Source organism: Ceratotherium simum, chromosome 13, assembly GCF_057802395.1.
Source record: "Ceratotherium simum simum isolate JZ-2026a chromosome 13, ASM5780239v1, whole genome shotgun sequence".
In the NCBI taxonomy this organism is placed as follows: domain Eukaryota; kingdom Metazoa; phylum Chordata; class Mammalia; order Perissodactyla; family Rhinocerotidae; genus Ceratotherium; species Ceratotherium simum.
The window spans coordinates 14,185,230-14,212,997 of NC_141912.1; the positions used below are offsets into that span (position 1 = coordinate 14,185,230).

Consider the following 27,768-nt stretch of genomic DNA (forward strand, 5'->3'; position numbering starts at 1 on the left):
ATTTTATACTATAAAACAGGTAGATTATGGAATAGTATGCAAGATTTACCACTTCAATTTAGAATACGTGACTTGGAAATTTAGAAATTTCAGTTTGCTACAGGCCCCTCTGAACTTACCTTTAGACTCTGGGGTGCAGAGTCCTGGTCCCCTGGCATCAGGGTGTCTTAGAGGAAAGCATGGGAAGCATTGTGAGGCAATTCTGAACCCCTTTCTGCTCCAATAAAAGGGTCTTTTCCTTTATTATAAATTTAGGTAGTTTAAATTATATTGAAAAGTCAGAAGATATGTCATTTGTTAAAGTCGAGAACTCTTTTATGTAGGGAATCACTGTCTCCTAATTTCTCCTTTCTTGAAAAGTGTGATATATTGGAGCTATGTATCTTGGGTTTAAACTGAAGTATGACAGATTGAGAACAGCCTTAAATCCTTTCTGGAACAAGGTAGAAGACATATATATATGTATATATATAACTGTGGAAACATATCTGCTATCTGCCCTCCCCAAAAAAAGTGCCTAATTTTTTTTTTTAGCCCTGCAGTCACTTCTGAGTGAGCTCAATAAAAAACTCCACTGCCCAAGTGCTGGAATCAGATTAGCATGCTCTAGCTCTGATGTTCTGTGCTCAGGGAATTGGAAGAAGCTGATAGGGCTGGACTTGGGCTACTTTGCATTTCTCAGTGACATCCTCTAACGAGCTGACAACGCAGAACACCAGGCTGCTGTCTTGGAGAAATGAAAACAATTCAGTGGTCATTTCACATCCTATCATCCTAATGACAACCCATGAGCTGCCTTCTCCTTGCCTTTGATTAAAATACATGGGACCTGCATGAGGAATTGAAAGCAAGGGACCCGACAGGGAAAGAGACCAAAGAGAGCTTCGAGAAGGGAAGGAGGCACCTAAAGAAAAACACATTTAAGAAAGTCAGAGAGATCAAGGGTACTAGCCTTGACCTTGCAGCTTGCACTCTTGGAAATCGTCAGCTACAATGCCTGATTAACTTTCTCCAGTAGAGCCAATGAATGATTCCACCAAAGGAATCCAGTTCTATGTCATGGCTCAATCACCACACCAGTCCAAATTATAGGGGTGATGCTCCCAAGGTGAAAATTCAGCTGGTGTGCACCGGGAAAGCTGGACTAGTTGTTAAAATATTGAAATACTGCATACTGATTGATTAAAAAAAACACTCGCCAAGCCCTCGTCCCACCCACTGCCTCAGCCCTCCCCACCCCACTCCTAAAACCCCTAGTTCACCATCACAACTCAGCAACTTTACTAAATGGGCAAGGCTTGGCACAGGAGGAGCCTGCCAGCACCCTGATTCAGCATGGTGGGCGGCTTCCATTCTGACTGGTCAATGTCCAGGCCAAACCCATTATTAAATAGTTTTCATATTCGATTAGACATGCCCATTAGACTGCCCAGCACTGCTGAGCCTTCTCAAACCTTGCCAACAACCCCGCAGGAACAGGCCCTCCGCAGCAGGCCTGCTCTCCACTGCCTCCCTCCTGGGGCCCGTTGCCTACACGATCCACTCCCACTGGCCCCAGTGGAAGAACAAAGGAAATGAAAGGCCCGCGATCATTCTGGCTCTCAGGATTGGACAACCTTCACACGCTTGGCAGGCTTATCATTAGGATTTTTTGACTGCCCTTTTCTTGTCGCCAACCCTCTTTAAGCTTCCTAAATTAATAATGATGAAGCTCTTCAAGCCATCTCTCCAGTCTTTGTTTTTGATGATTTCCATTCTCAGGGCCCTTTTCTCCTCTCTCTGGTAGCCCTTTACCAGTCTCTTCTTCATTTGCATCCATTAGTTCATTGGGGGTGAAAAAAAAAAGGAAACACAATTAAGAAAAAGAAAGAAATGGCCATTTAGGTATTGCTGAGTTGAGGATTTGGGGCAGAAACAATATGAAATTTCATAAGCTGTTTTCCCCAGGGAAAGGACCCAGAAGGAGCAAGAGGATGGAGTATCCCTAAAGGATCGCGTATAACATCTAGCCCATGGCAAAGGGGGAAAAAAAGGGCAAGGGTGGAAGCCCCGGACCAACAATTGAACCTGGGCTTGAACTTGCCTGGTATAAGGAGGGGGAAAACTCCCTCTAAAGCAATCAGTTCATCGTAAGTCAATAATCCTCTGCTTTGGAATAATCATCTCTCCTTTCTCCTTAACGAGAAAAATGGTACTACCAGGTTCAACAGAGTCGTTCCTCCTTCTCCTCCTCCATCTTACTTCCCTTGTATTTCTGCATCATTAGACTTTTCTTATCCCACTGAAGAAACACAGAGAGGGAGCATTCCAAAGGACCTTGGGCTGCCCACCTGGCAAGGAGGAGTCTCACTGTGCAACAACAGCCTTGGGCAGGAGCCAGGGATTCCAGCTGTCAACCTTCCAATAGAGGGGAAGGGCTGCCAGCTAAAGTAGAAAACCAGAACATCTCAGAGAAGTGAGGATGTCTTTAGGAATCACTCACCACTCCGCTACAAGCTTTAGCTTCCTCAGTTCAATCCAAGGCAAGAGAGAGGTGTTGAGTACTTCCTGTGTGTCAGAGTCTGGGCCAGGAACAAGGGATTTTAGAACAGCAGAAGACAGAATTTCTCTCAGGGAAACAGCTCATTGTTTGGCTATAAGATGGCTAGAATTAGCCAATCCGTAAAATAGTGACAACAATAACTATCTCTTTGTGACAGACACAATACTACGTGTTCACCAAATCAAGTTTATTGTCTCTCTGGGCACACAGCTAAACAGCATTTCCCAGTGTCACCTGCAGTGCCCACGGGAGTGGGCTCTGGCTACTGGAATGTGGATAGAGGGTTGAATGCTGCTTCCAGGCCTGGCCTCTGAAACCTTTCCCACAATCTTCTGTGCATTGTCTATTCCTCCTCAGCCAGCTGGAGGTAAAAACCCAGCAGAGGGCTCAGAGGCCCTACAGGAAGTAGAGCCACTAGATGGAAGGATTTTGGGTCCCTGAGAGACTACAGAGCAGAGTCCCCCAGCCCAACACACGTACACACATACGAGCCACATTGGACTGTGATACGAGCAAAAAATAAGCTCATTGTGTTAATCCACTGAGATTTCAGGGTTGTTTGTCACAGCAGATAATGTTACTTACCCTATGTAACGTACTCGTGAATTTCATTAACAGATGGAAGAGATAATACATTTAGAGTGCCTAGTTCCATGCCCGATGCATAGCGGGTGCCTGGCACTGTACCAGAAACATAGTAGGTGCTTAATAATTGAGGACTGTGAGATGTGAAGCTAGCTGCTTTTCTTAGAGGCCCTAGAGGCAGAATCTTTGCCATGAGACTTTGTAGCTGATAAGAGGGAGGAAGCTCCCAGAGCAGAGAACCAATGAAAACACAGAGACAGACATACAGGAAAGCTGTTGAAGAAAAAGGCACATGGGGAAAATTTTAAATGGCAATAGTCACCATAGATCTTTCTATTGGACCTCTTCAGGGCTTTGTCAAATACTCTAAACCTGCCAGCCTCCTTGAGTCCCCAGCCTCTCTACAGGTCCTGAGCCTCTTTCTCTGGCATGATCTGTTGAGCATTCCTTTGTTCTGGTGATTTCCCAGAGCAATCTTTCTTTCCCAGCCTTTGCCTGGCCTTTGGATCCAGCCACTCTGACTCATTTATAAAGTGCCAACTATATGCAAGTCACTGCATTAAACACTTACCAAGGCAGGGAGGATGGGAGTAGTCAGCCATGGTGCAAAGAAACAAGGGAGTACACTGTAGAAAATGTAAAAACAATGATAAAACTGTCAGTCTGCTTTTTATTATCACCGTGTGAAGGCAATCCTAAACAAAGCCGGTGATAAAAACTAGCCCCTGCTCAGATAGTCCCCTCACCACTCCCACACCCCTGGAATGCCACTGGCTGGAGACACAACGTCAAATTGTGTGTTGTGTGTTGTGTGTTGTGTAATACAACATGGTCCCTGCCTTCAAGTTGCCTGTAGTCTAGTAGGGGAGATGACAGCTAAAGGAATGAAGAGTGTGGGGAGAAGTCAATATCAGGGAAGGCTCTACACAAGAAATGTTGGTGAGCTTCATTTTGCAGGCCCAGAGCTAGGATTGCACTAGATGAAGGAACAACAGGCACCACGACCCAGAGACATGAAGCCACTTGACGCGGCCAGGAGAATACAGATAGTTCCCTGTGTCTGGAGTTAAAGACGCACGCGGGCAAACAGATACCAGTCAGAGGGTCAGACTGGAGCAGCCAACAGAAGTCAATTCTGGAAGAACCTTTATCTTGTTGGCAATAAGAAACTAACAAATCATTATTGCTTTTTTGTAACTTTATTGAGACATAATGCAAATACCATACAGTCCATCCATTTAAAGAGTACAATCCAATGGCTCGTTATGTATTCACGAAGTTTGCATCCATCACAACAATCATTTTGGAAACTTTTCATTACCCCCAAAAGAAACCCTGCACCCCTCAGCTGTCACTCCCCAATGCTCCCCTCGGGTATATGCCTAGGAGAAGTGAAGGGTTTTAAAAAAGCAGAAAGTGAAAAATTAGACTTCTATTTTTAAAAGATTACTTGCTGACCTACCACTGCCCAAGGTCCGGCACGGCACACACTGACACGAGCGCACACACACGTTATTTCTTTCATCATCCTCATGATGTAAGTGGGAGGACCCACCTGCAGCCCCCAGGCTCTTACTCCTCGCCAGCTGCAGCCACTCAAATGCTGCACCTGCCCACCGGCCCACCCATGCGCAGGCCCCACCTGATGTACTTAGCCGAGCCGGCCTTGGCCTCAGGCAAGTTTACACCTTTGGGTTTTCTTCTTGGCGGCTGGATTTGGCTACTCTGTTCTCTGAGATTTTCCCTCTCTTGGCCTGGTCATTACCTCTGAGAGTTAACATCCTCCCCTCCAAAGGCTCCTTCCTTGCTTACCCACCCTGTCAAACCATACCGGTCCCCCTCCCCAAGAGAGGCAGGGCCTAGTGGCTATCAACAGCAACAGCAGTGACCCATGATGGTTGTTCAGCACTTACGGAAGCTCCTGGAATTCTCTCAGGACTCTTGCAGAGAGGGTATTATTGTCCTCATTTTAGAAATGGGGAAACTGAGGCTCAGGGAGTTTAAGTGCTGTTCCTTAAGGCTCCACTGCAGGTGAATGGCAGAGCCAAGCTCCCACCTGAGGGGTGAGATGCTGTCACCAGTTAGGACAGCTTTCGGCTGCATGGAACAAAGCTCTGATACACCAGCTTAGTCCAATGGGGATGATTTCTTCTCACCTAACAGGAGGTCCAAGTGAAGCACTGGTACAGCATGTCTGCAGCGTCAGCAAAGTCCCAACCTCCTTGTGTCTTTCTGCTTTGCCACCCTTAGTGTAGGACTTGTACATTCAAGATCAAAATTCCTACTCCAAACCCTGTGCTTTTTAATCAGAAAAATAGCTTTACCCAAAGCCCCATTCACAAGGCTTCTCTTCCATCTCATTGGCTCATTAGGAATTTGTAACATTCCTGCTACAAACAAAATTAGCATTTGTTACCAAGGGATGGGGGAGAATGGATACTGGGTAGGGAACCTGGGATGCAGGCCCCAAGCAGAGCCCAGCCCCTCTGGCCTCTCACACTCAACCTGCACCACCTAAGGCTTGAGGCCGGGCCACCTCCCCCCAACCCCCAAGATGCGTCATGCTAAACCACAAAGCTGAGCTTGCGGGAGAGCCTCTCTTCATCACCAGCGTTATCAGCCGAGTGCATATTCCCATGGGCAAGGGGTGAGGTTGGTCACTTCCTTTGGTTCAGTGGCTAGTGAAAAGTTCCCACTTTGGGAAGAGCAAGAAAGCCCTGGGGATATACTAGCCCTCAACTTCCCAGCCCTCACGGCTGCTGTGAGGCTTAATGGAAAAGGATCCAACACGCTCATTTCCAGGCCTGCCAAAAGCCCTTCTGCAGAGACTTCGGACTCTCGAAAGGGCTCAAGAATAAATTATGTATTAATCAGCATCTCAAGATGGACGGAAAAGATGGGACACTGGTAATTTCTGAGCAGCGCTAACCTGGAATTTAGGGGATGGAGGGCAAGGAGAGATGTGGTGAGACAGGGACAAAAGGAACCCCTTAGATGACAGTAAAAGAGAATCCTAGAAACATCCATGTTTACAGGGGCGTTACCTTTATACCAGATACCTCTGTCTTGTCCTCCATTCCCTCTGGCTGAGTGGGCCCACGTGACTGAGGGAGCTGATCACGTGATATTTCCACACAAGGAAAGAACCTCCCAGGTTGCATCACCTCCACCATGCAGGCCAGGCCCATGCTCCTGAGCCTGGTGACCTGAAGGTTACAACAATTTGTGAAAGCACTTTCCCCACAGCTCACTCTTCTAAACCAGGCGGGATGTGAACCTGACTCAAGGCGCCTTCTCTCTGGGCCCCATTTTCTCCCTGCTCTCTGAAGATTAAACCTGTGAGAAGCCTTGCTAAACATTGAATCATCTCAGATTTTTAGCAAACACCCTGCAAAATCGAGACCCCAGGGGCAAAACGTAATGTTCCATGGGAAGTACTACGTAATGGAAAGATTACAGGCTTCATGGGCAGGAGCCCTGGGTTCTAGACTCTCCACAAGACTCCCCAGCCCTCCATTGGTCTTCTCATCTATAAAATGAGGGTTTGAATTAGTGGAGATTGAAGACGATTTTGGCTCAAAGTCTATGACTCTAGGGATGGACTTGATTGCCCTCTGGGACGTGGTACTTCGTTTTTGTATGAATTTTCTCAGAAAATGTGACTTAATCAAAGATATTCATGACAATAACATTTGAGTGGTTACCCTGAGCTCTGGCAGAGTAGTTTAACCTGGTAACTCTTTTAATCCTCACAGCAATCTTATTGTAGGGTAAGTAGGTATTATTAATAGCTCCGGTCTACTGATGAAGTACCAGGCACCGGCAGATAACTAATCAACCATTATGCTTCCACTTGGATGTCTTAGGGGCATCTTCAATTTAACAGGTCGGAAACTAAACTCTGACTCCCCAACTCCACCCCGTCCACACCTGCTCCTCTCTCAATCTTCCCCTGCTCAGTAGATGGCAACTCCTTTCTTCCTCATACCCATGCGAAAAGCCTTCAAGTTTCTGCCATCTCCAATTCGTCACAAATCATGTCTGCTTTGCTCTCAAAATATATTCAGAACCCACTGTTGTTTACCACCCCCAGTACGACCACCCTAGTCTAAGCCTCCATCGTGTGTTGTCTGGACCATTGCAAGAGTCTTCTTACTGCTCTCCCCTTTTCTACTCTTCTATTCCACACCACACATGCACACACACGTGCACACATTCACACATGCGCACACACAGTATTTTCTCTATACCATAGCTAGAATGATCCTTTGCAAATGTAAGCTATATTATGTCATTCCTCTGTTCAAAACTTTCGGTGGCTTCCCATCTCACTCCAGAAAAAATCCAAAGTCCTCACTCTGGCCTCCAAGGTCCTCCAAGATCTCGTCACCCCCAACCTCTCTGATCTCCTCTCCTCCCCTCTCCCCACGGCTCATACCTCCCCAGCCACGCTGGCCCCTTCCTCTTCCTCATGCGCACCAGGCCTCCTCCTGTGTCAGCCTTGCCTGGCCTGCCCTTCCCCCAGATATCCAAATGGCTTTTTTCAGCACTTAATTGAGTCTCTGTGCTCTACCAAAAAGACTGTCTCTGACTAAATAAAATAGCGCCACTCTCATCTGTCTGTATCCCCCTAGCTTGGCTCATTTTTCTCTTAAGCACGCATCCCCACCAGACATAGTTTATATTATTTTTTATTTTAGTGTCCTTCTCCCTCTACCAAAGATAAACTCTGTAAAGACAAAGACTGTGTGTTCACTGTTGAATCCCCAGGGCCTCAAGAGTGCCTGGCATTTTTAAAAGTCGCTCAGGGGGATGGAGATGTTAGCTAACACTGTGGGGGTGATCATTGTACAATATGTTCGTGTATCAATTCAACACTTGTATACCTTAAGCTTACACATTGTTATATGTCAATTATATCTCAATAAAGCTGAAAAAATAATAAATAAAAAACTCATTCAATAGATATAGGCAGCCCTTGTTGTTTAAGTCTAATCCTTTCCTGAAATTCCACTGGACAGGGAATTTTTGGATAGCATAAGCCCATATTCTATTACATTAAAGGGAAAAATAAGAATCTGTTCCCTCTATCATCTATATTCCTTAATCACCAATAAAACAACCCACTGTGGATTTCTTCATGATATAAGTCATTTAAAATATAAATTACATAATTATTGGAGTGTTAATGAACTCATTAGTGAGTGTGCTTGTGTGTAATATGCTATAATACTGAAAGAATTACACTTTCCTTCTCCACAGAAAGGAACCATAGACTGTAATGTAAGTAAACAATAAAATGATTTGTTAAAGATATATAAAGAATGCAAATATAACTCTCAAAATAAAATGAACAATTTTTTAAATGCTTACTTACTCAGTGCAGAGTTACCCAAGAGAGACAGAAGTCACTGTTACTGTATGCTTGTGGGAAAGAGAAGTCAAAGGCAGCTGGGCAAGGAGTGAGTGAAACCATCGAATTCCCAACGTACATCCATGTCCTAATCAAGGAATCAGTAGGCAGTCTTCTCTTCTTGGCATTCAGGAATTTGGAAGTGGATGGATGACTGTGGGTTATCATCCATAATCATAAATGAGGCGATAGGATTTAAAAAAAAAAAAACTCTCAAAATAGGCTTCTGTTTTAACTATGTGACTACATAATTTATTATCCACACCAGGACAAATCTGAAAGTGAAAGAAAGAAAAATAAACAAAACGATATTTTTAAGTATGCATTTATAGATTGACAAGTAGTTCTATAAAATAGTTCTAGTCAAAAATTATTTTCAAAAATAAAGTCACTTCTAAAAATAAAAAGCAATCAATATACGTTAAAACAAAACATTTTAAATTATCTAGATTGATTTGTCTAACCAGTTAAAAATAACATAAGCACTAGGCCAGCCTGGTGGCGTAGTGGTTAAGTTCCTGTGCTCCACTTTGGTGGCCCAGGGTTTGCGGGTGTGGATCCCAGGTGCGGACCTATGCACTGCTTGTCAAGCCATGCTGTGGTGACGTCCCATATAAAGCAGAGGAAGATGGGCATGGATGTTAGCCCAGGGCCAATCTTCCTCAGCAAAAAAGAGGAGGATTGGCAACGGATGTTAGCTCAGAGCTAATCTTCCTCAAAATAAATAAATAGTAAGCTAAGCAGAATATTCTTGTTTCATAAATACTTATTGTAACCAGTTCTGGAGTCATATCTCTATCTAATATCATGTCACAGGTATTTTTCTAAAGAATGTATTTTTAATATATAGTTTTTTATTTTTTCATAAAATTGCCTGCAATATTTTTCAAAGCTGCATTTTATAGTTTATAAATAGTTTTGACATTGTTGACACCAGCAATCGACTCTTCTCAGTTGACCATAGTAATTTTTTTTTTTTTTGCAGGGGAAGATTCACCCTACACTAACATCTGTTGCCAGTCTTCCTCCTTTTTCTTCCTTCCCCACCCCTGCCAAAAGCCCCAGTACATAGTTATATATAGTGCTAAATTCTTCTAGTTCTTCTATGTGAGCTGCCACCACAGCATGGCTACTGACAGAGGAGTGGTGTGGTTTCGTGCACGGGAACCGAACCGAGGCTGCTGAAGCAGAGTGTGCCCAAGTTTAATCGCTAGGACATCAGGGCTGGCTCTGATCGTAGTATTTTTAATTAAGAAAATATTCTTTTCATAGGTGCTGAGATACCTGGTAAGTGAAGAAGTAATTCTAATAAATGGAAAATATTCTCAATTTTAATTTTTTTCTTGGCCAGCCCTGATGGTCTAATGGTTAAGATTGGGTGCTCTCACCACTGCAGCCCAGATTCGTTTCCGGTCAGGGAACCACACCACCCATCTGTCGGTTGTCATACTGCGGTGGCTGCGTGTTGCTGTGATGCTGAAAGCTATGCCACCAGTATTTCAAATACCAGCAGGGTCACCCACGGTGGACAGGGTTCAGCAGAGCTTCCAGACTAGGACAGACTAGGAAGAAGGACCTGGCCACCCACTTCCAAAAAAATTGACCACGAAAACTCTATGAATAGCAGCGGAGCACTGTGTGATAGAGCACGGGGAAGTGAGAGGATGGCACAAAAAGACCAGGCAGGGCTCTGCTCTGCTAGACGCAGGATCGCTAGGAGTCAGAATCAACTGATAGCGCTAACAACAAAATTTTTTCTTATTGAAATGTGTCACTATTTCAGTCCATATTTCACAAGTGCCATCTTTTTGTCATTCAGGAAAACTTTCTTTGACGAATATTTTACAAGACAAAACTCATCAAATAAGTTGTCTCTGCTTAGGATTTTTTTCAATGTTTTGCCAAGTTTAGATGCTACAAAATCATAAACCTTCTCAATTTCTTTCCATTCCAGTACAGAATATAAATTCATCCAGTAAAATGTAAAAGCTCCGCCAAAATATTCTTCCCATAAGTAAGATATTTCAAAGCATAATAATTTGCTCTCAAATTTTAATTATTTAATTTGTTCAATTCCTCCTTTGGTTTTGTAGGTGCAAATTTTGTTTTCAATAATTACATTTTCCTAAAATCTTCCAGAACTGAAGTCTTTGGCTCACCGTTTCCTGAATACTTGATTAAAGATTACCAACTGATTTTAAACAAAATGCAAACAAAATTTAGAGGACTCGTTTGTTTAAAAAAAAAAAAAGGAAAAGATCATTATATATTGTAGTACATTTGAGTTGATTTAAAGGTAGCTCTTCAAAGGCTCAAACACATCTAAAACCTAAGAACATACAAAGAAGGAGAAAAGGCACATACTGCCGGGTCGAAGCACTTTTTATTTATTTTGTGTGTGTGTGTGTGTGAGGATGATCAGCCTTGTGCTAACATCTGCCAATCCTCCTCTTTTTGCTGAGGAAGACTGGCCCTGGGCTAACATCCGTGCCCATCTTCCTCCACTTTATAGGAGATGCAGCCACAGCATGGCTTGCCAAGCGGTGCATTGGTGCGCACCCGGGATCCAAACCGGCGAACCCCAGGCCACCGAAGCGGAGCGTGCACACTTAACCGCTTGCACCACTGGGCCAGCCCCTGGAAGCACTTTTTAAATTCAGCATCATCTCTTTCACAAATATTTTGTAGCTCAGATTCTCTATGTATAAATAAAATATTTATAATGTCTGTCAACCATAGCTTCTATTTTGTTGGTAGACTATCACAGCTTGTCTGGATGCAATTATGAACTATGAACACACTACATCTAATTCCAAATACATCTCTGCTCCACAGATTTCTTAATTTAGTAAAGACACTATTTTTCCCATCATGCTGTGCTCCACCAAAATCTGTATTTGTAGTTCCACCAGCATCTTCACTGTTGAATTGTTTTTAAGTGAAGTGCTAAACTACAATAAAGTCAGATGCTATATCTTTGACAGAATAAATTTTCAAAAGCTTTATTTTGAGTCCATGAATTGGCTGGAAAAAAAAAATCAAACCATTACTTAAATTAATTGGCTTTCTCTTGAAGAAACTGATATAAAACTGCATCATTCAACTATTTGTGACATTCCTCTGCTGCTAATGGAGCCATCCCACTAATAAATATCAGTTTACTTTTCCTAGGCGCAGGAGACAAAATGAAATCAAAATTAAGCTAAATTAACTTGGAAGAATACTCATTTTACCTAACTGAAGAGCCATACTTCCCAGAGTGATATAAAAAAAAAAAAACTGTACATGTGAAATAGGCAACATCAGCCATAAGTGTCTTAAAGTAGCTACTAATTTTTTAAAATAGATGGTGATGCTTTTTCATAGATTTTATCTTCTGGGTTTACCTGCGGTCAGTGATGTTCCCAGACCCCAGAGCGTACGGCAAATGTTAACAAGCATTTGTGCCGGTCTCACATTCATCAACATTCTTGAGCAAAAAATATTCAGGGCTTAATTTTTCACTAAACGTGCACCTTTTTAGCTCAATGCTACTGAAAGGATTTTGGTTTTTTTTTGCAAAAACGAAAACAAAACAAGGGGGGCCAGCCCCGTGGCCTGGTGGTTAAGTTCTTTGTGCTCCACTTGGGCAGCCTGGGTTTGCGAGTTCGGGTTCTGGACGCAGACCTATACCACTTGTCAGCCATGCTGTGGCTGCAACCCACATACAAAATAGAGGAAGATTGGTGCAGATGCTAGCTCAGGGCAAATCTTCTTTAGCCAAAAAAAAAAAAAAAACAGAAACAGTGTGATCACACAATAAGGTAGAAACATAGATTCTAGATTTCCACTATGTAATAGATGACAAGCCACTGAGGGAGCAGCTCAAGAGCATTCAGATCACTCTGTCTGTGCTACACGGTGGGACTGGCTGCTCAAACCATTTTCAACACGCATTTCCCATCCACCAAACCCAATCGGTGTCATGTGTCCTTCTGACCACGACGACTCTGTGTCCTGGTGGCTCCAGAATCTCACACAGGCTGAGGCTCAGAGCCCAAGTTGCCAGCAGGGGCAGCAGCAGAGAATACTTCTCCCAGCATTGAATACTTAGACCAGAATGAGTCCATTGTTCCTGGCCACTCGTGTCCGAGGGGAACAGACTCTCCCGCAGGGCCCTCCAGAGGGAATCAATCTTGCTGACACTTTGTCTAGCCTCCTGAACTGTGAGAGAATAAATTTCTGTTGCTTGAAGCCACCGACTTGGTGGTACTTGTTACGACAGCCCTAGGAAACCAGTACTCTGCCTTCACTCCTGAAAGGAACCCATGCAAGTCCTCAAAACACAGTCTTGATTTGCACATGGAGAACCACATCTCTCTGCTTTGGCAAGTTGGCTCTTGAAATCTAAAACTTTGGAACCGACCTGGCACAGGAACAATTCCTATCTTCTCTCGTGGCGCACACCACCTTAGCGTCCACTCATCCAAGTGGAGGTTAAGAGGACATGGTAGGTCTGGGTGGTGAGGGTGATGGGATTACTTTCGATACATCAAAGCTTCTGGGTGACATCAAGCTAATTACACAAAGCTATGTGGGCCTGTCTCCAAATCCTACAGCCCCCTGGATTCCTACTGTCCGTTAATTCTTCAATGAAATAGCTTAGTCAGACATCCACAAGTTTGTAAAATGCCCAGGGCTTACAATTTTCAGGTCATCTTTTACTTCAAATTTCTGTCTCCACTCTGGAGTCTACCCTTCATTATTTCCTCAAAGCATACTTAATTCAAAACAGGAAAGTGAGGAAGAGTTTACTGAAGGTTCGGGAAGAAGGAAGAAGGTGGCTGCACAGCACAGAATAGGAAACAACTTAAAATAGAATATTAGGCGCCAGTCTTAAGAGGCCCTTGGACATCTTCCTGCTGCTTGGAATGCCGTACCAGCCATCTTCCACTCTTTGCTGGCCTGCTCTCTTTCTAGTGCTCATTTCTCTCTGTGCCCCTTAGAGGCAATGCTCCTTAAGGATAGAAAGGCTTTTCAAGAAGTTTTCTAGGTTCAGTTCCCACCTCTGTTATCTCCTCCTTGTGTGATCTTAGATGCATTATTTAACCTTTATATGCCTCAGTTTCTTTATTTGGAAAACAGGTATAACATTATTTAGCCATAAAAAGAAATAAGTACTGATACATGCTACAACACGGAAGAAACTCAAATGCATTATGCTACATGAAAGAAGCCAGACACAAAAGTTCACATATTATATGATTTCATTTAAATGAAATGTCTAGAATAGGTAAATCCATAGAAATAGGAAGCAGATTAGTGGTTGCAATGGGCTGGAGGGTAGAGGAATGAGGAATGACTGGTAAACGGGTTTTATAGGTGGAACTGTGTCCTCCAAAAGATATATTGACGTCTTAAGCCTCATACCTCAGAATGTGACCCTATTGGGAAGTAAGGTTTTTACGCAGGGAATCAAGTTAAGATGATTAGGGTACACCTAACCTAAAATATGACTAGTGTCCTTATAAAAAGGAGAAATTTGGATAGAGAGATCGACAGGTAGAGGAAAGATGGTGTGAAGACACACAGGAAGAACACCATTTGAAAATGGAGGCAGATATTGGACGGGTGCAGCTGGAAGCCAAGGATCGCCAAGGCTTGCTGGCCTTACTGACGCTGGAAGAGGCAAGGAAGGATTCTACTCAGAGTCTCAGAGGGAGCATAGCCCTGCAGACACTGATTTCGGAGTTCTAGCCTGCAGAACTGTGAGACAATAAATTTCTGTTGTTTTAAGCCGCCCAGCTTGTGGTACTTTGATACGGCAGCCCTAAGAAACTAATACAATGGATACAGGGGTTTTTTTGAGGTGATGAAAATGTTCTGGAACTAGATAGAGGCAGTGGTTGCACAACATTTTGAATGTATTGAGTGTCATTGAACTGTTCACTTTAAAACGGTTAATTTTATGTTATGTGAATTTCACCTCCATAAACACACACACAAGCATGATAACACCTGCTACAGTTGTGAGCATTCATTGAGTCAACATACAGGAAGCACTGAGAACAGTCCCTGACACGTAGTAATCATTCAGTAAAGGTTAGATAGTATTACTATTTCCAACAGTCTCTCTTCAAATTCCCCACCTCTAACCATCAAACAAGGAACAGCAACTAGTTCCCCAAGGCCTGTTTTCTCTTTCTGCAGCGCCAACACTGTGTGAGGATTGAGTCTGAAATGTCATCCCTTTTCACATAAATTGTCCCAACATGTCATTTTCCCAAAAGTTTCTCACCCACAAGGTGCATTGTACCCCTCCCACCCACCACCACTACCACCAATTATTCAAAAATTAGCAGCGGATAAATTTATAAAAATTGCAGTTATTTCCATCCCATCCCACTAAGAGGCTGGACAAGCCCCTTCAGTTGTCCTTCTTGGGAGTGAGGGATGACCCTGTGGGGCCCACCCGCACTCTCTCCTCCTGCCGCTGACCAACGTTTCTCCAGGCTGTGACGGGAGAAGCCAGTAAGGCCAGTTGCTCACATGGAAATCAGACGCCTAACCCGGGGCTCTGGGTTCCAACCAAGCGGGTTTATTGTCTTCTACTCGGTTCATTACGTGAGGAGAAAGCCCAAGTGGGTGGGTTGTCAATCTATTAAAATGATGCAAGGCCCAGAAGAACTAAGAATTAAGGTCTTGATTTTAGAGGATAAAAATAAACTCACAGAAAAATTACTTGCTGACTTTAAATCTTCCTGTTTGTCACCCTACCCTCTAGCATTACAGAAAAGAAAGATGGAAAGCTTTGCTAAGTATTGAGAAACCAGCCTTGGAGAGATTTGATGCTTTGTGCAAGTGGGAAATTGATCAGAGGAGGAAAGGAATGGAAAAAATTGTGCAAGTAAACTGGAGCAATGAAAGGAAAAATTCAAGGAGACACGTCAGACCACAGCAGCCGATTTGAATCAAGAATGCCATAGATTTGGGGCAAGCATTTTTGAAAATATATGCCTCAAATTACATTTCACAGAATTGCCATTAATGCCCTACAACTTGTCTTAACATGCTACATCTTCAGAAAGGCTCTTTTTTATTATTAATACTTTATTGGTTTTGTAGTAGGCACCATAGGAGAGAGTATATGGGGGTGAAAACGTACCAGCAAGCTCTCAGCCATGCATCCAGGTGGCAGTGCAGAAGCACTGGTTTGAATGATTCTGTTACAAGCTAGATGCATATTTATGTCTGAGGTGCTTTATTCTTCATAAATATTCTCTCTGGTGTCTCCATGTTCTTCCCTACCCATTTAGGGATCAGTTAACCCCATAACCAAACACTACTGGGAGAGCCATGGAAACAGACAGCTGTTTCCCAAACAATCGCCAAAGGAGGAGAAATTCTTATCACAATATTATATCACAATATTAACTGGTTGCTGGGAAAGGATATTCCCTCCCTTTCATCTGTTGAGATTATCAGAAAAACAGAGGCTACATTTAGAAAGAAAAAAAAAGTCCTTACTATAAGATAGAGCAAGTGAGAAATTTTATGAGTCAAATAAATGATGATGATAAGAATAATTATTAAAATAATTGCAGTCAATATTTATGGAGCACACAGGCCAGGCCTTGTGCTGAGTGGTCAACGTGATTTATCTCATTTAACCCTTCCAGCCACCCTATGGGGTAAATGCCATTATACCCATTTCACACATGAAGCAACTGAGACTCAGAAAACATTGCCAAGTTCATAAGCTATTAAGTGGAGCCAGCCCTCTGAACTAGGTTTATCTGATTCTGAAGCCCATGCTGTTAATTACAATGCTTCTTGCCAAAATGAAAGTTCTCACATGCCCAAGGAGAATGATACCATTCTCTCTCCAGTGGATTTTTATTCTTTTTGTAAAATGATCCAGTTTTTTTACTGAAAATAACCTGTAGCTTCTGTGGCCAGTGTTCCTCTTGATGCCAGGTCTGCAGCTCTGAAACTGAGGGAGGTCATTTTCTTCTTGCTGACCAAGTAAGCAAAGCTCACTGGGTTTTTGGGATTTAAAAAAAAAAAAAAACAAGAGATATAAACAGGTGAATATAGTTACTGCGAAGACAAACAATAAAAATGGAGCCCCTGCCTGGAAGTCTGAGTGCCCTACAGTCGAGACATAATTGCGAGAGAGTTAAAGGGAAGAGAAAAGGGAGGGAGGAAAAATATGGGGAAAGCCAGGAGACCCGCTCAAAGCGCAAGATAAAGGCGGAAGACAGTAAACGCTTTTCCTGGATAATTACAACTGGGATCTTACAAGATATGAGGTTAGACACTTGGTGAATTATATATTTCTAATTCCTCTACTGAAGCGCCATAGGCTAGAGACAGCCTCCCAGGTATTAATGAAAATGCCTCAGCATGGTGCTCTAAATTCACTGCAGTGTGCCAAACCTCACAAAATCAGCTCAGAAAACCCGCAAAAATGGCAACGTCGATTCCTTTAATCAGTTGATTTCTCTTAATAGCAACTGTTCTCAAACTGTCCCCCCCATCCCACATACACACATGTACATGCACACACGTGTGCATTCACACACACACAGAAAGAGAGACAATTCTAAGGATATTTTCTGGATGGGTTGCTTTGCCTTTGAAATGTGTTTCCTTATTCTTTGGTGAAATTTAAAACAATATCAGCATCCTGCTGCTGAACTGAGGCCTAATGACCTGCCACTTAGCAAGAGCAGAGCTCTTCAGATCCTTAGACAATGGAGGTGCAGCCTAAGACAACAGAATTCCACTTCCTCTTGGGCAGCTTGGTTTCATTCCATTTATTCTAAGTGGGTGAGGAGCAAGAGTGTTAAAGGCCAGGAGAGCTTAACACTTTGAAGTAGGCAATTGACTGTCTCCTGGTGCTGTCTCTTCCTTACTCAGAATCCTCAAGTCTCTGTCTTCCCCTCCTTCAGAAACTTGTCTCCAACATCTAAGGCTTGCTCAGATCCTACTGGTGGGGATGTGAATTGATACCATTTTTGTAGCAAGCAATTTGGCAGTCTGTATCAAAAATCTCAAGGATATCCTTTTCTGTGAACCACACAAAAATATAATCCATACAAAAGACTTATGCACAAAAATGTTAATTTCAGAATAGTTTAAAACAGGAAGGAAAAATACAGTACCCAATTATGAGAGAATGCTTGGGTAAATAATGATCCACCCATTTATGCAATAATATTTTTATCACTATAAATAATTATGATATGATAAAAGTTAAAAATAGCTATAAATTTATTTACAGTATAAGCTCAACTATACAAAATACCACTCACAGAATGAGGGAAAATGCTAAGTGTAGTTACCGCTAGGTGGTGGAATTATGTTTATATATAAAACAATGAAGAAAATAACATTTTTCTTTTTGTTATGTTTTCCTTTATTGTCCAGGTTTTCTACAATAAATGTTAGTGTTTTAAAGGCAGGAAAGTACTGTGGTTAAGAGCAGTCTCGAGTCGGAAGACCTGGGTTCATATTCCAGACATCCCAGATCCACCACTCACGACCACCACTCGTGTAAGTGATGTACATCCGCGACTTTGAGCAGGATACTTAGTATCCCTGAACTTCAGTTCCCTCATCAATAAAGTGAGGATAATTTTATTGTTGTGAGGAGTGACTGAATTAATATATGTAAGGTGCTTATAACAGTGGAATAGAGTAAATGCTCAGCCAAGGTTGAATGGTCAGCACTGTGGATAAAAAGATGACTAAGATTGGCTCCTTGAGGAGGGAAAATAGACACGTAAACAGACATTCACAATTCAATGGGGTAAGTTCTACAAAGAAGGGAGATACAAGATACTGTGGGAGCAAAGAAGAGAAAGTCCCTATCTGCCAGGGTAAGAATTTTCACTATCACTGGAATTAGAATCCCTCAAATAGTTTCAAATCCTAATGTTACTTTATCTTTATTTATTTTAGGAACTCAGTGGGGAGTGAGGATCTTCAGAAGGGGTGGCAGATACCTAATATTTTAAGTCTGTAAAGCATTTTGTAGTTTCCAAACTGCTCTCATCTACACCATCCTTATTCACTCCCACATGACATCTATAAGCCTGGCTATTTTTCAGCAAGGCTTAGAGAGGTTAAGTGGGCTGACTAAGGCAACTCAGCTAATAAGGAACAGAGATGAGATGCAAACTCAGGTGCTGTGGGAAAGAATTTGATGTCAAACTGGAGATGTTACAGAAAGGACTTCTCTGTCAGGAGAGGCTCAGGTTTTTATTCATTGCTTCCACAATTTCTACTACTCATAGGAGGAAGCAGGAGGAACTAAAGAAGACCCAAAAGGAGACTTTGAGCCAGCCTTCCTTATGGTTGTCTATGCCATAGAAGTTAGGCTCTGAAGTATATGTTCTGTTAACATCTCTATTTGACAAGGGAGTCTCTCACACCACAATGGGGGCAAAGGAGTTTGGTGTGCCAGTGAGCTGGTAGACAGTTGGGGAAGGCCAAACATGAACCCCCTAGAGAGAGAAGGTTTGGATAAGCCACCACCAAGAGCTCACACTCTTTATAGGAATTCTGGAATGAGACACAGACTATTTGTTGATCCAAGGATCATTGACCCTATACTTCTCTATGCCTGCCATTTTAATTTAGGCTTACATCTGCCGACTGCCTTTGAGTCTACCATCCATCCATAATGTTTTCTTTTGTGTACCCAGCTACTGAGAAGCAGTGTAGTCTAAAGAAGACAACAATGAACTTGGAGACCAGTGACCTGAGATCAAACTTAGTTCAGCTATGTATTAGTTTTATGACTTTAGCAAGTAACTTGAACCTCTTTTGAGCCTTAGCTTCTGCCTTTATAATATAGAAATAATAATACCCACCTCTTAAAGTTGTTGGGAGATTAAATGAAATATATGATGTGTTTTTGAAACATTCAGTAAAATGATTTGGCTCTTAAATATTACATATTCTTCAGAAAAAGGTAATGGATTCTTGGTGATCCTCACCCATGTCATAGTCATCATAGACTAGTTATGTGTCAAAAGTCACGTGATCCTGACTGCTCAGCAACTATGGCAGTCAGTTGGACCACTGCTAAGTCACCAACAGAGACATTTTCCACTGGAATAGGAGACACCATACTGACTCGTAAAAAAGGAAGAGTTTCCTTTTTCTCCAACTCCCATGGTCTTCACCCAACTGGATAGATTAATCCACTGTTTTGAACATCTAGGTCAATAGTCTTCGTTGCTATCACAGAAAATTGAGAGCTGCTATAGAATAAAAATAAATCTCTACCAGGACCTACATTTCTGGATGGAATCTGTGATGCTGTGAATTGCTCTTGATCAACACATTTTTCCATTGCCAGAACGGGCCTTCTTCGTACAATAACAGTCACGCAGACGCTCAGTGACTTTACCAACCATAACTCTATGCAGTGATTGTCATGAATGATGAAATATGATTAGCAAATTACATCCCTGGTGTTTTATTTTAAGGGAACTTAAGGAAAATGAATGGATTGAGCTATTTTGCATTTTTCAGTAGAATCATTTAAAAGGAGTGGGTGATGGAGAACTCAAGACTGATGGCTAAAACAAAAGGCACAAATAATGTTGCCACTTCACAGCCTATCAGCATAATTCATCTTTGCCTCCTGTCCTGAACAGTTGTGCAATGTTGTTGTACATGGTTAAACAGCTGTTATTTATTTCTGGCATCTTTATTTTAGTACTGGATAAAATGACCTGGAATTTTTTTTTAATTACTTTATGCTAAATGGGTAAAAAAGATATGAGATCTTTATCATAAAATTTTACATTGTGCTTTCTTTATAAGTTAGGTCACGTATAACAATATCTCCGGGACTTGAGTAATACATGAAACTCCTCTGGTAGGTACAAGATGTTTCTTGTCATACCACATCTACTTTACAATGGATGGTATTGTGGCAAAGTTCATGGTTCTCGGAAATCTTGTTAGAAATCAAAGTGCTGTTATACTTTCGAATATCTTATATTGATAACAATAGTGCTTTGACATTGCTAACTTTTTTTCTGTCTTCAAACCCTAGGCTTATAATTCTTACCTCTCTCCCATGGAGTTGGCAGTAAAGCAAAATTCCATACAACCTCTTTTATTTTCCCACTGATATCACTGTAAAATTAGAGGTGCATTCCTATGGAAATAATTTGGCCCTGAAATATAATTAAAAACACACTTAAGAATGTAGCACATATTTTAAGCACCTACTTAAAAAAGTAAAGATAACCTTTTTTACATAATATTCAAAATAGCCATACAATATAGGAAAAGCACTGGACTTAGGTTTGAATCTAAGCTCTACCATTTAGGGTGCCATATTCTCCATCTCTTTGTTCCCATTCATTATTAGTTATCCTTAAAAAGCATTATTTGTTTGTTTTCCACAACTTACTTTAACTTTTTCTCTTATTTTACAGATTGAATTTTTGTAGAAACAGAACTCCCATATGTGTTAATTTCCTGTTTGAAATTAGACTGCATAATTTTGTTTTAAATGCATTATGTATTTCCAGACATGAATGTTAGTGAGTAAAAATGAAACATCATAATAATCAACGCTAACTTTTTAAAAGTTTCATGAAAAAGATAATTTTATTTGCGTTCTGCTCTGTAAATCTCAGCCAAGAGGGCATAGGGTAAACACTGTTCAAACAAGTGGGGTATAGTAAAATCTCAGGAGTTTGAAATGCAACATTTTAGAATTTGAGATCATTTGGACAGGATCTGAACTGAAGTGTACCCTTGCTTAAGAAGTCATTTCTCTGTGACAATGAAAATGAATATTTTAAAGAAGATTTTAGGGCCAAATGTTCAAGAGATCGAACTACACGTTATAAAAGGGTTATAAAGGAAAAATATATGATTTAGCCCAATTTGACTTACAGCATGAGTTTGAAAGTTATTTATCTATTACACAATTTTATAATTCAGCCTGTTCCTGAAATTAGAGGATCTGTTGAGATGTTAGCCAGCCTTGGTGGTCTAGAGGTTAGGATTCAGTGCTCTCATAGCCACAGCCCAGCTTTGTTTCCCGGTCAGGGAACCACACCATCTGTCTGTCAGTTGTCATACTGTGGTGGCTGCGTGTTGCTGTGATGCTGAAGGCTGTGCCACCAGTATTTCAAGTACCAGCAGGGCCACCCATGGTGGATAGGTTTCAGCAGAGCTTCCAGACTAGGACAGACTAGGAAGAAGGACCTGGCCATCCACTTCTGAAAAAACTGGGCATGAAAACCCTATGAACAGCAGCAGAGCATTGTCTGATATGGTGCCGGAGGGTGAGAGGATGGTGCAAAAAGACCAGGCAGAGTCCCACTCTGCTGTCCCCAGGGTTGCTAGGAGCTGGAATCAACTGGACGGCACTAACAACAACAAATTGAGATGCTAGGGCAAACTCCATAGAGTAGCTACTCAACAGCCATATCCAACTTTCTTCTCCCTTGCAGCCCAAATACATTCCCAGCCTGCTTTGCAGCCAGTAGTGACCCAGTCCCAGCTGAGTCCCTGGAAGGCAGAGAGAAAAAGGAAGGGCACAAAGTCTTTTAAGATTTGCTCTCCTGATAAAGGAGACAGACATGGCTGGCGCTGACTGTTCCCCACGTTGCCTGCCTTGAACATTTGCAGCTACAACTGCCGTATTGCAAACACAAAGGAAAGGCCAAGGGCACCGCAGACACTCCGACTCTGATCAAGTGGAACAGCTAAACCAATACCAGCAGTTGCCTCGCTTCAGACGTCTCGCTACCTGAGAAAAATAAACCCTTGTTTGTTTAAGCTACTGTGTGCTGGATTTTCTGTTACTTAGAGCCAAATGGATTCCGAACTAACTCAATGGCTTAGGGGGCCAGGTCTCTACGAGATGTCAGTGCCTATACAGGAGAAGCAAAAGCAAAACTGTGTACAGACCAAAGTCCTGAGGTGCCTTCAAACCATCAGCGTGTACATGGAAGTAATGAGGCTGACTCCAAAGTAGACTCCAAAACACCAGAGACACACACATGCACAGTGCTAGGGGGTGGCACTAGGTAAAGTCAATAATCGCACAGAAACCTTGCCGAGGTAAGCCTATTTTACTTTAAATTGATGTTCTGCATCCTTCTAAGAAGTGATGTGGTTTCTTTCCAGTGGTAAAGAAAGAAATAGTTCTGCCTGAATCAATGTAGCCTTTTTATTTTATTTCAATTTGGGCTCCACCATTTTATTTGAAAGTAAATATTCTCAGAACAGCAGGCAAAGCTATGTTCAAATATAAATGTTAAACCTATTCCAGATGTATTTTGTTAAATTATTAACTGCCATTCCATGGAGTTGTGGTAACAAACACGAGTCCTAGAGTTGGAATGCCTGGTTCCCAATCCTAGCTCTACCATGTATGGACCCTATGAACTTGACCTTGAACTTCTGTGCCTTAGTTTTCTCATCTGTAAAATAGAGGGAAACTCCCCAATAGAGTAATTGTGATGAATAACCTAGATGTACAATGTTTAACACAGTGCATGGAACAGTAAGCGCTCAATAAATGTTAGGCATTATTAGGATATTTAAAAGTTGATTCTGCTTCTTATATACAAATACATACAGACTATGCATGTATGTATATGTGTGTATATATATACATATGGATGTGTGTGGACAATCGTTTGTGTTTTTCTTTGTATTCTCAAATAAGACATGGAATAATTTTAAATTTTGACGGTCCAGTCCTCTGAACACCCCACATGTAAACTCAGACAAGCCCCTAGAGAACAAATTGTCCTTAATCTCTTTTGCCTCTATTTTTTTTTTAAGTTCTGTGTCTAAGCTCGTTTGGTTAAGATTTGTGTAATGGAACTCTAAAAACCATTTACTCTTATTTCCATGTAAACTTGAAAGAATATGGGTACTTCTTTAAAAGCCCTCTTGAGCTAGCCTGCCTGAGCACCAACTATTACTATTTTTCCGCACCACCAATTAGCAAATATTTGTTTTAATTTTTGGTTGGTTGGCTTTTGCCTTTTTATCTTTTCCCTCTTTGCCAAATTGTTGGAACCTCTGTCTGTTTCTCACTGTCTTCATCTGTGCCTGGGAACCCTTTCCACTTCTAGGTTTAAATGCATGAACTGTTATTTTCTACCTCTTAGCTACTCGTTCTTCTAGATAGTTTACATATTGTTGCTTGGACTTTTTTTTTTTTTAAAGGTTGGCGACACCCTGCTTTAATTGTCTTAGACATTTTTTTAAAGATACATTGATATATTTCCATCAAATTAATATTCCAAATACTGAATTATGTTACTGACAAAATTGAAGTTTACTTAAGATTTTGGTTATTGGTAATATTAAAAAATGATACATTTTCAATTCAGAACAATACTACTTAAGAAAATCATCAACTTTTGATCATTATTTTTAAGGTATATAACAGGATTAAAGACAATTCCTTACTTATATATTAACTTTAAAATTGGAAATAGAAAAATACATTAAATTGCTTTAGATACTTCCAGATCAAAACTTAATATATTTCACAATTTAGTCTAAATATAACAGAAAGGTAGAATTTAATAGTTTACATTTTCATGTTGCTTAGACTTTGGGTCATCTAAGAATCCACATATTAACCAAGTGGGTCGCCTCTAGGTTCCCATTTTTTCTTTTCTTTAGTGAAAGAGGTTTGTCTTTCTCCCTTCACACCAGCTTGTTCCAAACAACCAGCACCCCTCCATCTCCTCTCCTTACCATTCACGTACCTCCCCCTCCAGCGTTCAGGCTTACTGCAGCCTGTTCTCTCTGCCCAGCTCTTCCTCGCATCCCAGCATTTAGCATCCTGAATGCTCCCGCTGCACGATCGCTATCTTCCAAATTACCTTCCCGAGCTGCAGCTGCCACCACTCCCCAAGCGTGGTCAGTGTTGGGTCTCAAAGACCTGTCCTCTTGCGGACTTCCCTATGTCCCACATTAAAAAGTTGTCATTGTCACATTTCACCTGTCAGCAACGTGATGCATGAATCAGATATTTCCTTTTACTCTTTCATCTTTGCTGCACATAAGAATTAGTGCCTAATGACACAGAGGCCAAAAGTCAATGGACATTTAATTGAAAAAACTACTATCCCAGCAGGAATTGAACCTGGTGGCCTCAACACGGGAGACAGAAATGTCATCCACTAGGCTTTGGAGTTGGGTTTAGCATACTTGGAAATAGATGATATGACTTTGGTAAACAGATAATTCCCATATTTTCCCAGTATTACTTTGGTCAACAGAGAGAAGAAAGGAGTGGATTCCAATTTAAATGTCAGGGTTATTCACTTTAAGGATTCCGAACAGAGGAGTTTTAATGAAAATAGGATTTAATTTCCTATAAATGTTTGAGTTCTTCAACCCTAATACATAGAAATAATGAATATTTATACATGTAAAATACACCTTCCCCTTGGTTAGAGCAGCATTTAGTCACTCATACCCAAACTCCAGGAGAATTTTTTCAGGGATTGGGAGTCACACCTCAGATTATTGTAGAGGAAATGACATTATCTGAATACTTTTGTCCCCTTCTCCTTCCATATTTTTCTCCAGAAGCCTAAGTCATATGAAGAAATGGGCAAGGTGTACAATTTTGATGATTCAACAGTCATGGAACCCTACAGGAATTTAGACCATCAAGACTACCTTTATGTGTCTTTATTTTAAAAATAAATGAATTAAGCTTAACAAATATGTTACATCCAGATCAACCTAGAGCTTTTGCCCAATCCGCAACACTCAAGGGAGGTGAGCTTTCCCCTGGAAGTTAAGACCCATATCTATCATCAGCCCTTCCTTTGTTTTCAGCATTTTAGAGCATTTTGCTACTTCCTTATGCCTGGTTAAGTGGCTGGATGCATTACAATATGTAATTTTAATTAAATTAACCCTTAGGTCATTGAAAAAAACTATAAAAGAAACCACAGATTGAAAGTACTACAAATAACACCAGCCCAAGCAAACAATGAGACAATGGCAGAGCCAACACGTCTCTCGCACTTAGACAAGCTCTTCATCAGTCACATTACAAGGTGAAAAATTGAAGATTTCACTTTCAAAATGTCAATCACTAAAAAACCCTCAAAAATTTTTTTAAAAAGAATTTATTTAAAATTAGGATTTACACCCACAATCATTAATGATGAACCTCATATTAAATATCTGTTATGACTTGAGATATTAGCTAGTGATGGTATGAAATCTTCATGATGAGCAAGATATTAAACGAAAAGCATGTAGAATCAGAAAGCAAACATCTACAATGTTTTTGACTAGGTTAAAAGCTATGTGAAAGCCAATTAGGATTTATAAAAGCTAAGCATAAGCTTAATGATAAATATTTAAAAGCCTCTTTTGTGTGAAGGCAAAGATGGCTTTTTGAACTGTTAATAAATAAAAATTATGTTTCTGAAATATTTTTATCTTTACTTAATCTATTTTAAATGTATTTTTATGTGTGTTTTATAAAATACATAATCTATTAGGACAATAGCACATGCATGTGTGCACAACCACGCACACACATAAGAACAAATAAATATACTTCAACTGAGACAATATGCTCAAAAGTGTTTATAGCTCTCTGCTCCAGTGAAGCTATGGTAACAGTAATTTTTTTTCAGGGATCTAGGTCTTTTCATTTCTCCTAATGACTTCTCTAAGTACTCAGTACTAAATTTACTATTTATGCCTTTAGATCTAAATGTAAATCCCTTACTTTTCATAGTCTACTTATTTGGCTTAGGGGTTAACAGCCCACCTAGAATCAAGAAGACCCATGTGGAATCCCAGCTCCATCACTTGCTAGCTGGCTGACTTTGGACAAGTTATTAATCTGTCTGAACCTCAGTTTCCCCATCTAAGATAGAAATAACAATACTCATCTCATAGGTTGGGATAAAGCATGTAAAGCACTTAGCACAGAGTTTGGGTACACGGTAGGAGTCCATTAAATGTTAGCTATGGTTGTTCTTGTTGTTATTATTATTATTAATTATTATTATTATCCCCCTGAAAACCCATCAGCTTTCCAGCTGCATTGAACCACTCATTGTCTCCTTATTTGCTTTTGATCACTCCCCCTGAATGGCTTCCCCACCAGCTCCACGTGGTCAAATATTGTCTGTGCTTTTCAGTCTATTTTAAACACTACCTGCTCCATTAAGAAGCAACTTTCTGTCTCCTCCACATCAAATAATACTGTATTTGCATCACTCTTGTGGAACTTACAGTTTTCTATCTTGTACACAACATATATGACATACATATGAATCATTTATAAATATGTCATATTCCTTCATAGAGAGTGAGTTTCTTGAGGATGGGAGTCATTTTCTATTCACATGTGTCCTTCCCAAAGCATTCAACATTGAGCCTTGACCTTAGTGACAATCAATAAATATGAGTTGAATTAATTAATTAACATTTCTGTCCACTCAGTGCAAAACGTTTGCTTGAAGGCAAAGGCCAGACAACCAGGAGGGTCATTGGGTAGTAAATATTTCAATCTTCATGTCTGCAATCCCTGTCACATGCTACAGTTAATAAGGTGATACAAAGTTTATCTAGACACGAATGTGAACCTTCTCTTTCCTCCCCACTCCCTACCTTTAATTCAGTGACCTTGGGGAAGTCATTAACTATTCTAGGCATCGGTGCCCTCATTGGTGAAAATAGGGAGTTGGGTTAAATATCTAAGGACTCTTCTGGTTGTAAATCCAGTGTCTCATATTTCAGACAATGTCTTGCACCAGCAGAGATGGAGGTATGGGAGGAGTGAGCTAAAGCATAAAAGCACTAAGTGTTACCCAAGCATCAAGACTGAAGCCAGAAAACAATAGAAAGATGTATGTGAGAAGCAACAGGCTGGTAAAATGTAAAGCCAGACCTAAGGGCAAACCCATCAGGCCAAGGACAAGATTCAAGATGGAGGCTAGAGCCTGGATAGGCATTAGTTAGGGTCTGTGAAAATAAACAGAAAAAAATACAGACAGCAAAACACAGTCCACATCAGGTAGCTCAACACAGAAATTTTCATATGGGGTCTTGCCACAAAAGTGTTGGAAGAGCTAAAAAAAAACCAAAAGGGATGGTGAGGAAACCCAGAAATTAGCAATGGCAGGAAGCCACTTGTAGGGCTGAGGAAATAAAGGGAGGAGGTGATGTTACCAGTGCCCAGGGCTGGGGAGGTCCAGCA

General features: G+C 41.2%; 1 long non-coding RNA gene across 1 annotated transcript; it reads right to left on the minus strand.

Annotated features, from left to right (window-relative positions):
• Positions 1–3,702: 3,702 nt before the first annotated feature.
• LOC147915373 (uncharacterized) lies at positions 3,703–20,700 on the minus strand. The gene is made up of 3 exons (XR_015553888.1): positions 20,611–20,700; positions 8,505–8,815; positions 3,703–3,753 (listed from the first exon to the last, which is right to left on the minus strand). It is a non-coding gene; the product is annotated as an uncharacterized LOC147915373 (long non-coding RNA).
• Positions 20,701–27,768: the final 7,068 nt, after the last annotated feature.